This window comes from Schistocerca serialis, chromosome 4, assembly GCF_023864345.2.
Source record: "Schistocerca serialis cubense isolate TAMUIC-IGC-003099 chromosome 4, iqSchSeri2.2, whole genome shotgun sequence".
NCBI lineage: Eukaryota > Metazoa > Arthropoda > Insecta > Orthoptera > Acrididae > Schistocerca > Schistocerca serialis.
The window spans coordinates 831,490,215-831,501,001 of NC_064641.1; the positions used below are offsets into that span (position 1 = coordinate 831,490,215).

At 42.0% G+C, this 10,787-nt stretch overlaps 1 pseudogene; it reads right to left on the bottom strand.

Moving 5' to 3' along the window:
* Positions 1–6,931: 6,931 nt before the first annotated feature.
* LOC126476381 (5S ribosomal RNA) lies at positions 6,932–7,049 on the bottom strand (annotated as a pseudogene).
* Between the last annotated feature and the right edge of the window lie 3,738 nt (positions 7,050–10,787).

The following is a 10,787-nucleotide window of genomic DNA, read 5'->3' on the forward strand; positions in this document are numbered from 1 at the left end:
AGTTCTTTGACAGGTAGAAACTGAGTATGGCCTATAGTCTGACGTAGTGGTAGCTTGGTATTACGATTCAGCAGCATGTGGATAGTGTCTGCAAATTTTAGAATCGTCTGGCCGTCTGTGCCATCGCAATAGAAATCAATAATGCTCAAATGATTAGTGTTGTAGCCTAGAGACACAGTTATTATTAAAATGTTAAGGGCTAAATTAATAACACTCCGTGGAAGCGAGGCACAGAATCGCAGCACCACGCTCAGCATGGTGAACCTTTTGTTATTTCGGGTTCTCTCTGTCTTAAGCATACTGCACGTTGAAATCCTTTATTCACAAAACAACAGCAGTCAATACATTTTATTCATAACGAATAGGTGATACATGTCTTCGTTTTAGTATTTATGAACAGAATGACAGTTTTACTCAACGACGACTTATTCTAGGCATTACTGTCAGTATTTTGTGTTCCTTGTTCCGCTTTCTGACAACTGCTTCTCCTTTCGCGTTAGCAAAAGTTAGAATCGAAGTTTCTCTGCAACAGTCCCTAGTTTAATTTTCAACGGAATTTTGAGTCTGCATTTCTTGTCATTTCTTATGGCTTACTCCATAGAAGCCTGTCTTGATTTGGAACTTTATGGTACTCACAGCTTTCGAAGTCTCCCTGTGGATGTTATGTTTTGCAGTCGATGCTGTGTTGTTGCCTCTTCATTTGTGACGGAGTTTCATGAACGGTGCCACTGACATCGATATAAAGAAATATATTTTCCAAGTCTATTGTTATAAAAAAGGTGTTTTACCTGCTCATAACATTTACACTATAACTACTGGAGATGTTCTAAAAATGTGAAACACGTCTGGCAATCATCTTTTCAGTTTCAGTACGCTTAAGACAGAAAACACAACTAATTGTGACTGTTAATGATTCATGTTGTTTACTTTGCAGTCGAGCTATCTCAATATTAATTACTGACCACACTGTAGATCCTAAACCCAGTTGCAGAAACGCAAATATGAGTCCTTAACATATACTTTGAATATTTCGGCCGTCAGGCGCCATGTCTCAAAGACACGGACTGTAGTCATGTCATAGACCGCTCAAAGCTGATGTTCTTCCTGCGAGAAGGATATCTGTAGCTTGGCAACAACGCAGGCATGGCGACCCTGCGACCGATGAGTTACTCCCAGGACGACACAGAATTAGCCTACAAACTTCACTTCACAGATTCTTATCATTTCCATTAGATAGTCTGAATGATTTTTATATAAGGTGTGAAATAAAGTTATGAGTTTATGGGTTTGAGTCCAGCTACGGTCGCAGGTTCGAATCCTGCCTCGGGCATGGATGTGCGTGATGTCCTTAGGTTAGTTAGGTTTAAGTAGTTCTAAGTTCTAGGGGACTGATGACCTCAGAAGTTAAGTCCCCTAGTGCTCAGAGCCATTTGTACCATTTTTTGTTAATCTGAATTTCATTTATAATTTATAGCACTGACCATCATTTTATTGAACACAACAGTAAATATCAATAAGAAATTAATTACCAACAGTATATTCTCTTGTATTGTCTAAAACTGCCTGACAACGCTTAGGTAGTTTACTGATTCAACGCCTGTGGAGTTAAAGTGGAGTTTAAGATGACCTCAAACCAAGTTTGAAGTGAATTTTTGTGCAGAGAGGATTTTTCTTGAATGTTCTTCGATAAGGCGCTTGAAAGGCAAACACTTGAGGACATAAGTATGACTTTTCATACTCCTGAATAGTTTTGTTATTGAAATCGGCAGAGTTCGTTATCGTGTAGTATCAATAGACCATAAAGTTTTGTAGGTCGTTTCTCTCATACTGCCACCGATAAATGTCTTAGTCGTTCGAAGAACATACCAGCTGCGGTATACTCTCCCCTGGAGATGTTTTCGTAATGCACAACACCCTTTTTGAACCATCAGAGGCAAAATATTACGTTTACACCTGCCTTTTCTAGAATATGTATCTTTTGTTAGGGCTCAATCATCAATTCTTCTTCAGAAGTTAATATAAAGACGTCATAAATTGCCACCACCAATAATAATACTGCATTACAAATCCCATGAGCCGACTGATAGCGACCAAGTAAAAATGCATTAATAGTCACCCCTTGGATTTTTGTTGTTTTAAAAATAGAGCATGCAGAACTACTGCTCCCAACTTCTGAACCTTGCCTATGAATATACAGGGGATAGGCAAAATAACTTCCCTCCATGAACCATGGACCTTGCCGTTGGTGGGGAGGCTTGCGTGCCTCAGCGATACAGATGGCCGTACCGTAGGTGCAACCACAACGGAGAGGTATCTGTTGAGAGGCCAGACAAACATGTGGTTCCTGAAGAGGGGCAGCAGCCTTTTCAGTAGTTGCAGGGGCAACAGTCTGGATGATTGACTGATCTGGCCTTGTAACATTAACCAAAACGGCCTTGCTGTGCTGGTACTGCGAACGGCTGAAGGCAAGGGGAAACTACAGCCGTAATTTTTCCCGAGGACATGCAGCTTTACTGTATGATTAAATGATGATGGCGTCCTCTTGAGTAAAATATTCCGGAGGTAAAATAGTCCCCCATTCGGATCTCCGGGCGGGGACTACTCAAGAGGACGTCGTTATCAGGAGAAAGAAAACTGGCGTTCTACGGATCGGAGCGTGGAATGTCAGATCCCTTAATCGGGCAGGTAGGTTAGAAAATTTAAAAATGGAAATGGATAGGTTAAAGTTAGACATAGTGGGAATTAGCGAAGTTCGGTGGCAGGAGGAACAAGACTTTTGGTCAGGTGAATACAGGGTTATAAATACAAAATCAAATAGGGGTAATGCAGGAGTAGGTTTAATAATGAATAAAAAAAATAGGAGTGCGGGTTAGCTACTACAAACAGCATAGTGAACGCATTATTGTGGCCAAGATAGACACAAAGCCCATGCCTACTACAGTAGTACAAGTTTATATGCCAACTAGCTCTGCAGATGATGAAGAAATTGATGAAATGTATGACGAGATAAAAGAAATTATTCAGGTAGTGAAGGGAGACGAAAATTTAATAGTCATGGGTGACTGGAATTCGTCAGTAGGAAAAGGGAGACAGGGAAACATAGTAGGTGAAGATGGATTGGGGGGGGAAGAAATGAAAGTGGAAGCCGCCTTGTAGAATTTTGCACAGAGCATGACTTAATCATAGCTAACACTTGGTTCAAGAATCATAAAAGAAGGTTGTATACCTGGAAGAATCCTGGAGATACTAAAAGGTATCAGATACATTATATAATGGTAAGACAGAGATTTAGGAACCAGGTTTTAAATTGTAAGACGTTTCCTGGGGCAGATGTGGACTCTGACCACAATCTATTGGTTATGAACTGCAGATTGAAACTGAAGAAACTGCAAAAAGATGGGAATTGAAGGAGATGGGACCCGGATAAACTGAAAGAACCAAAGGTTGTAGAGAGTTTCAGGGAGAGCATAAGGGAACAATTGACAGGAATGGGGGAAAGAAATACAGTAGAAGAAGAATGGGTAGCTCTGAGGGATGAAGTAGTGAAGGCAGCAGACGATCAAGTAGGTAAAAAGACGAGGGCTAATAGAAATCCTTGGGTAACAGAAGAAATATTGAATTTAATTGATGAAAGGAGAAAATATAAAAATGCAGTACATGAAGCAGGCAAAAAGGAATACAAACGTCTCAAAAATGAGATTGACAGGAAGTGCAAAATGGCTAAGCAGGGATGGCTAGAGGACAAATGTAACGATGTAGAGGCTTGTCTCACTAGGGGTAAGATAGATACTGCCTACAGGAAAATTAAAGAGACCTTTGGAGAGAAGAGAACCACTTGTATGAATATCAAGAGCTCAGGTGGCAACCCAGTTCTAAGCAAAGAAGGGAAGGCAGAAAGGTGGAAGGAGTATATAGAGGGTTTATACAAGGGCGATGTACTTGAGGACAATATTATGGAAATGGAAGAGGATATAGATGAAGACGAAATGGGAGATAAGATACTGCGTGAAGAGTTTGACAGAGCACTGAAAGACTTGAGTCGAAACAAGGCCCCGGGAGTAGACAAAATTGCATTAGAACTACTGATGGCCTTGGGAGAGTCAGTCATGACAAAGCTCTACCATCTGGTGAGCAAGATGTATGAGACAGGCGAAATACCCTCAGACTTCAAGAAGAATATAATAATTCCAATCCCACAGAAAGCAGGTGTTGACAGATGTGAAAATTACCGAACTATCAGTTTAATAAGTCATGGCTGCAAAATACTAACGCGAATTCTTTACAGACGAATGGAAAAACTGGTAGAAGCGAACCTCGGGGAAGATCAGTTTGGATTCCGTAGAAATGTTGGAACACGTGAGGCAATACTAACCTTACGACTTATCTTAGAAGAAAGATTAAGAAAAGGCAAACCTACGTTTCTAGCATTTGTAGACTTAGAGAAAGCTTTTGACAATGTTAACTGGAATACTCTCTTTCAAATTCTGAAGGTGGCAGGGGTAAAATACAGGGAGCGAAAGGCTATTTACAATTTGTACAGAAACCAGGTGGCAGTTATAAGAGTCGAGGGGCATGAAAGGGAAGCAGTGGTTGGGAAAGTAGTGAGACAGGGTTGTAGCCTCTCCCCGATGTTATTCAATCTGTATATTGAGCAAGCAGTAAAGGAAACAAAAGAAAAATTTGGAGTAGGTATTAAAATTTATGGAGAAGAAGCAAAAACTTTGAGGTTCGCCGATGACATTGTAATTCTGTCAGAGACAGCAAAGGACTCGGAAGAGCAGTTGAACGGAATGGACAGTGTCTTTAAAGGAGGATATAAGATGAACATCAACAAAAGCAAAACGAAGATAATGGAATGTAATCAAATTAAATCGGGTGATGCTGAGGGAATTAAATTAGGAAATGAGACACTTAAAGTAGTAAAGGAGTTTTGCTATTTAGGGAGTAAAATAACTGATGATGGTCGAAGTAGAGAGGATATAAAATGTAGACTGGCAATGGCAACGAAATCGTTTCTGAAGAAGAGAAATTTGTTAACTTCGAGTATAGATTTAAGTGTCAGGAAGTCGTTTCTGAAAGTATTTATATGGAGTGTAGCCATGTATGGAAGTGAAACATGGACGATAACTAGTTTGGACAAGAAGAGAATAGAAGCTTTCGAAATGTGGTGCTACAGGAGAATGCTGAAGATAAGGTGGGTAGATCACGTAACTAATGAGGAGGTATTGAATAGGATTGGGGAGAAGAGAAGTTTGTGGCACAACTTGACTAGAAGAAGGGATCGGTCGGTAGGACATGTTTTGAGGCATCAAGGGATCACAAATTTAGCATTGGAGGGCAGCGTGGAGGGTAAAAATCGTAGAGGGAGACCAAGAGATGAATTCACTAAGCAGATTCAGAAGGATGTAGGTTGCAGTAAGTACTGGGAGATGAAGAAGCTTGCACTGGATAGAGTAGCATGGAGAGCTGCATCAAACCAGTCTCAGGACTGAAGACCACAATAACAGGCAAAATAATGTGAACAGTGGTAGTAATGGTATGATTGTGTTTGACGGTCAACAACGCAGGTAAGGCACGTGTCGCGCTGGACTGTGTGTGTTCAGTACGGACTAGGCGTAAGTGCAGGTTGTTTACCAGTAGTGGACATTTCATATTTGCGTTCGGAGGTCGAAGTCGACGTGCAATGAAAGACCTACCAGAGTTCCAAAGAGAGCAGGTTGTGGGCGCCCTGTTAGCAGGAGCATCAGTAACCAAGACATCCAACTTATTGAATGTTCCAAGAGTAACTGTTTCAACAGTCATGACAGCCTATACGAAACATGGAAGGACATCATCGTGCAAACGTAATAGTGGGCGTAAATCAAAACTAAATGACAAAGATCGTCGTACGCTAACAAGCATAGTGTCAAAACAACACAAAACCACGGCGGCTAAAGTGACTGCAGAGCTCAATAGCCATCTTCGAGACCCTGTATCTATCGACACTGTCCACCGAGAACTTAATAAAGCGAATATTCATAGACAAGCTGCTATACCGAAACCATTAGTGACGACAACCAACGCAAAGAAGCGTAAAACATGCTGTCAGGAGCATAAATCCTGGACTGCTGATCAGTGGAAACACGGCATTTGGTCTGACGAATCAACATTTTCGTTATTTCCAAAATCGGGTATGTTTTACGTCTGTAGAACGCCAAAAGAAGCGTACAATCCTGATTGCTTGATTCCGGTGGTTAAGCTTGGAGGTGGAAGCGTGATGGTGTGGGGAGCCATATCATGGAATTCTGCCGGCCCCGTCATTATTCTCAAAGCCCGTGTTACAGCCGACGAGTATGGGAACATTTTAGGTAATCAGGTGCACCTCATGACTCAAATGTTGTTCCCAACAACGATACCATATTTCAGGTCGATAATGCACCCATTCACACAGTCAGGGGAGTACAATCGTGGTATGAGGAACACGCAACTGGACTACAGCGTCTTCCCTGGCCAGCACAGTCTACGGACTTTATCGAACCCTTGTGGGCGGTATTGGAGCACAGGCTCCGAGGCAGATTTCCACCTCCCTCGTCACTACATGAGTTAGAAGAGGTTCTGATCGAAGAGTGGCATAATATTCCACTTTAGACTACACAATCATTATATATCAGTATTCCAAGAAGAATCGCAGCTGATTACGGGAAAGCGGGGGTCCAACCCCTTATTAATTAACCATTCCCAAGTAAGTAAACCACTCCGTCTACAGGCCACAAGTGGCCCATCGGGACCATCCGACCGCCGTGTCATCCTCCGAGGAGGATGCGGATAGGAGGGGCATGGGGTCAGCACACCGCTCTCCTGGTCGTTATGATGGTATTCTTGAACGAAGCCGCTACTATTCGGTCGAGTAGCTCCTCAATTGGCATCACGAGGCTGAGTGCACCCCGAAAAATGGCAACAGCGCATGGCGGCCTGGATGGTCACCCATCCAAGTGCCGACCGCGCCCGACAGCGCTTAACTTCAGTGATCTTACGGGAACCGGTGTATCCACTACGGCAAGGCCGTTGCCTAAGTAAGTAAAGCTGTTCACTTTATTTTTCTTATCCCTTGTAAATGTCACACGATGCTTGAGTGGTCGCTCTTCGTCACATATGTCTGCTTCTAGGCTTCTTGACTGTGCAATATCTTCCATGCCAGAACGATCTTCCTTGAAGCAAAAAAATCTTTTTCTTACATGTTTTGCCAAAAAGGACTCGCCCTATACACAATACAATGGTTCAGAGCCCTTTCTGTTGCACTCACCCCCCTGCTAAATCCAAAGCGAATAATACGCCACAAATGTGAGATCTTTTTCCACTTGCGAGTATATTTTATCACACTTGAACATCGTTGTAAGTTTCTGGCATGCAAAATCTTAATCATACCTAAAACATAAATACGAGAACATCAAATAAGAAAATGACCAATGATAAATACACTCATTCCGCCACGACACGCTCACCTGGTCGCAGTCGTCTAACGTTGGCGACAGTCGGTATATGGCCGGTAGCGGTATTCGGTAGCTAGAGTGGGAAAACTCAAGCATAAACTATACTGGTCTTGACGCAGCCATGAGCTGTGCGGCGGAAGACGTTTCTGGAAATTTTAGCTACTACAGGTTGATTAGAAAATGAAACCAATTATGTTTGAGATTCCATCAGACAAATAACTTTAGTAGATGTCCACTGTGCTATTTAAAGAAACTAGTGAATGGAATGGACTCGAACACATGACTTTATGTTCACACACCACGAAAATTACCACTGTCCCACGAGCAGACACGCTTATGTAACAGCTCGAGAAGAGGGACAGAAATTCCTCCACACACTTCAGCATCTTACAGTGTTGCAGAGCGCACTTAGGGCCAGGGATATTTTCCACCTTAAGTGAAAGGCTCGATGTCATCTCTGCAGTGGCCAGCTGGCGGCCAGGTTTTGTGTCTAATACTGTACTTTCTTATCATGCTGATTAAATATTTTGAATGGCTTCAATTTAAGATGTGACACTGAATAAGGAAAATTCATTGTTTGAAAACGTCGTGGGGTACCTAAGCTACCATTCCTCTACCATGTCCTGTTCTGTGTAATCTAGGACACATGGACGTAACGAAAAACGCTCTGTTTACATTGCGCTTGTTGATGCACATGTCAGCTTGGGTCTCGCTGGAGAAACAGTGCGGTTTGTAAGTCTTTTTCTCCTTTTCTTTATTCGATCTGCAAACGGCCAGAACGGAATTCAGTGACCAAATCATAAGTCAAGCTGTGCTTCATGAGACATCTCATAACTTCCATTCAATACATTGTAGGGGTGAGGAGAAGTGTTTATTTTAAAAATACTGAGTTACTTCAGAAGAAAGGCTCAGAAGAGTCTCCAAGGGACCATCACTGACAGCAGTTTGTGTCTTGTTTGTCATGTAAGGAATCATCAACTTAGAGAAACTTTACATAAACAGTAAACGTACTGAGGTAAATCTGTAGTTGAAAAACGTATTGAATAGCAGAACTGCACACTTTTTCATATCTATCTTTGTGTATATGCATTAGACGAGATACATTTACCTTGTAAGTATAAATTTTGGTTACTGTATGATATACTTGAATCATTTCACAATTGTGAGTGGAAACAAACAGTTTTCTTTCATTCCATTAAACTTTCCTCATAAGGTAGACATGATAAGTGTATAATTCACCTGCATTTTCTGATACCCTGCAACCATGGTGATAGAATGTATGCTTCAATGATTCTCAAGTCACTTTCGGTACGATCAATTGCCACATGAATAACTTCGCTGTCACTCTGTCGAAATTCTATGACACTTGTGTTAGCAGCTATAAAGTTCTCACACTGTCCCACACATAGCATCTCCAAAACAAGCAGATTTGATATAATCTAGCAGAATAATTATTGTATGACTTTCAATTAGCTTATATTCTTCATAGCTCCGTTCATGGAGTTCAAAGTCAGATGGACTGACTGCCTTTCCGTCGATGACGCACTGTACTGCTTTCACTAGCTATATCATTTCTTTCTCATGGAAAAGTTGTGACATCACAGACCATATCATACCATTCCGTAAATGTAACGTACGCGATTTTTGGAATGCCATAGTGGTTAAGGCTGGCAGTTTTTAATGTGTGGGTAATGGATTCGAATCCTGTCATTAGCCGGCCACTGTGGCCGAGCGGCTCTAGGCGCTTCAGTCTGGAACCGCGCGACCGTTACGGTTGCAGGTTCGAATCCTGCCTCGGGCATGGATGTGGGTGATGTCCTTAGGTTAGCTAGGTTTGGATAGTTCTAAGTTCTAGGGGACTGATGACCTCAGATGTTAAGTCCCATAGTGCTCAGAGCCATTTGAACCATTTTGAATCCTGTCACTTCCATGAAATGTTATTCATGGTGAGAGTAATTAGTTTAGGAGGACAACGAGAATTATTAAGTACTCATAATTTTAATGTTTTCATAGTATGTAGTGGACGGCCTTACGTCTACATCGTCGGTAATGTGCCTCTATCTTTTTTTCTGTGTGATTTCTGCCTGACGTTAAAAAAATATCTCCCCTGTGCTTTCGTCGGTATGGGCGTCCTGCTTTTATGTAAATAAAGAGAACGCAAATTAATATGATGCTTTTTCTCGACTTAAACGAAATACTTTCTCTTTGATGCCTTTATCGACACTGATGTAGTGCGTCACGTGGTAAAAAAAAGTCCCTTGTTTTTCTCAGTCTTTTTTATCAATGGTCGTAAAATAAATGAAAGTCAAAAGTCTGTCAAAAGAGTGGAATAATAAACAGGCAGCCTAGTTTTTATGCACAGTGATTTTCCTGTTCCTCGAAGAAAAACAAACGTTCATTTGTCATAAACAAAATTTTCTCCCTAACAGTAATTCAGTTGCGTGTCCAGTTTCCATTCTCGTCTACAACTGTACTAAGCCGCCGGGGAACAGAGGCAATAACTTTCCAGATGAATCTGTTATTCTGTGTCAACTCTTCCCACGCTTAACGAACTGCTTCGGACGGTGCTGGCTTGGTTATCGGTGCTGGTCTTCTGCACCTAAAAATTTTCTCCACCTACGGCCACAGGTGCTCTATGGGACTGAGGACAGCACCTCTGGGAGACCAGTCCAACAGCTCGACTCTCCGTTCAAATGAAACCAGTGTTTTACACATTTCGCTCTATGGACAGGAGAACGGTGGTGTTGGATGATTATTCAGCCTCCAAAAAATCTCCTATCAACAGAAGGAAGCAATATCTTTTCCAGTACATCGCAGTAGTAATGACTAGTAATCGGGTCCAGATCAAACTGTGACAGTAGTTCGCCCACATCTTTGCCTCTGATGGACATATTTCTTGTCGAATTCCGCTCTATTTGGTCGACATACAGGGACTGATGTATTTGGTGCAGTATAAAACGCCTTCTGGTATGTAAATATAACTTACTCTCAGTACGAAAGCGGTTCCCTCCTGTAAGCCAGTGTGGAGTTTAATCTGGCAGCCTTATGTTGCCCATTCAACATTTCCTTAACCACCAATTTTCGTCAGTACATTCCATTTCCGTTGAGACGAAGACGAATGGTTGACCTCCTCACACTTAGCTGGAAGATATCCCTAATTTCTGTGCTAGTCCTGAAAGCGTCATCATCACTGCAGTGCAGTATACTCTTCTCTTGGTCCTCCGTGGCTGTCCGTCGACGTCCAGGGCGACGTCTCTTCACACAGAGACACACAGAGAGATATCGCAGATCTGCTGTATCGTACGGCACGGAAAATGG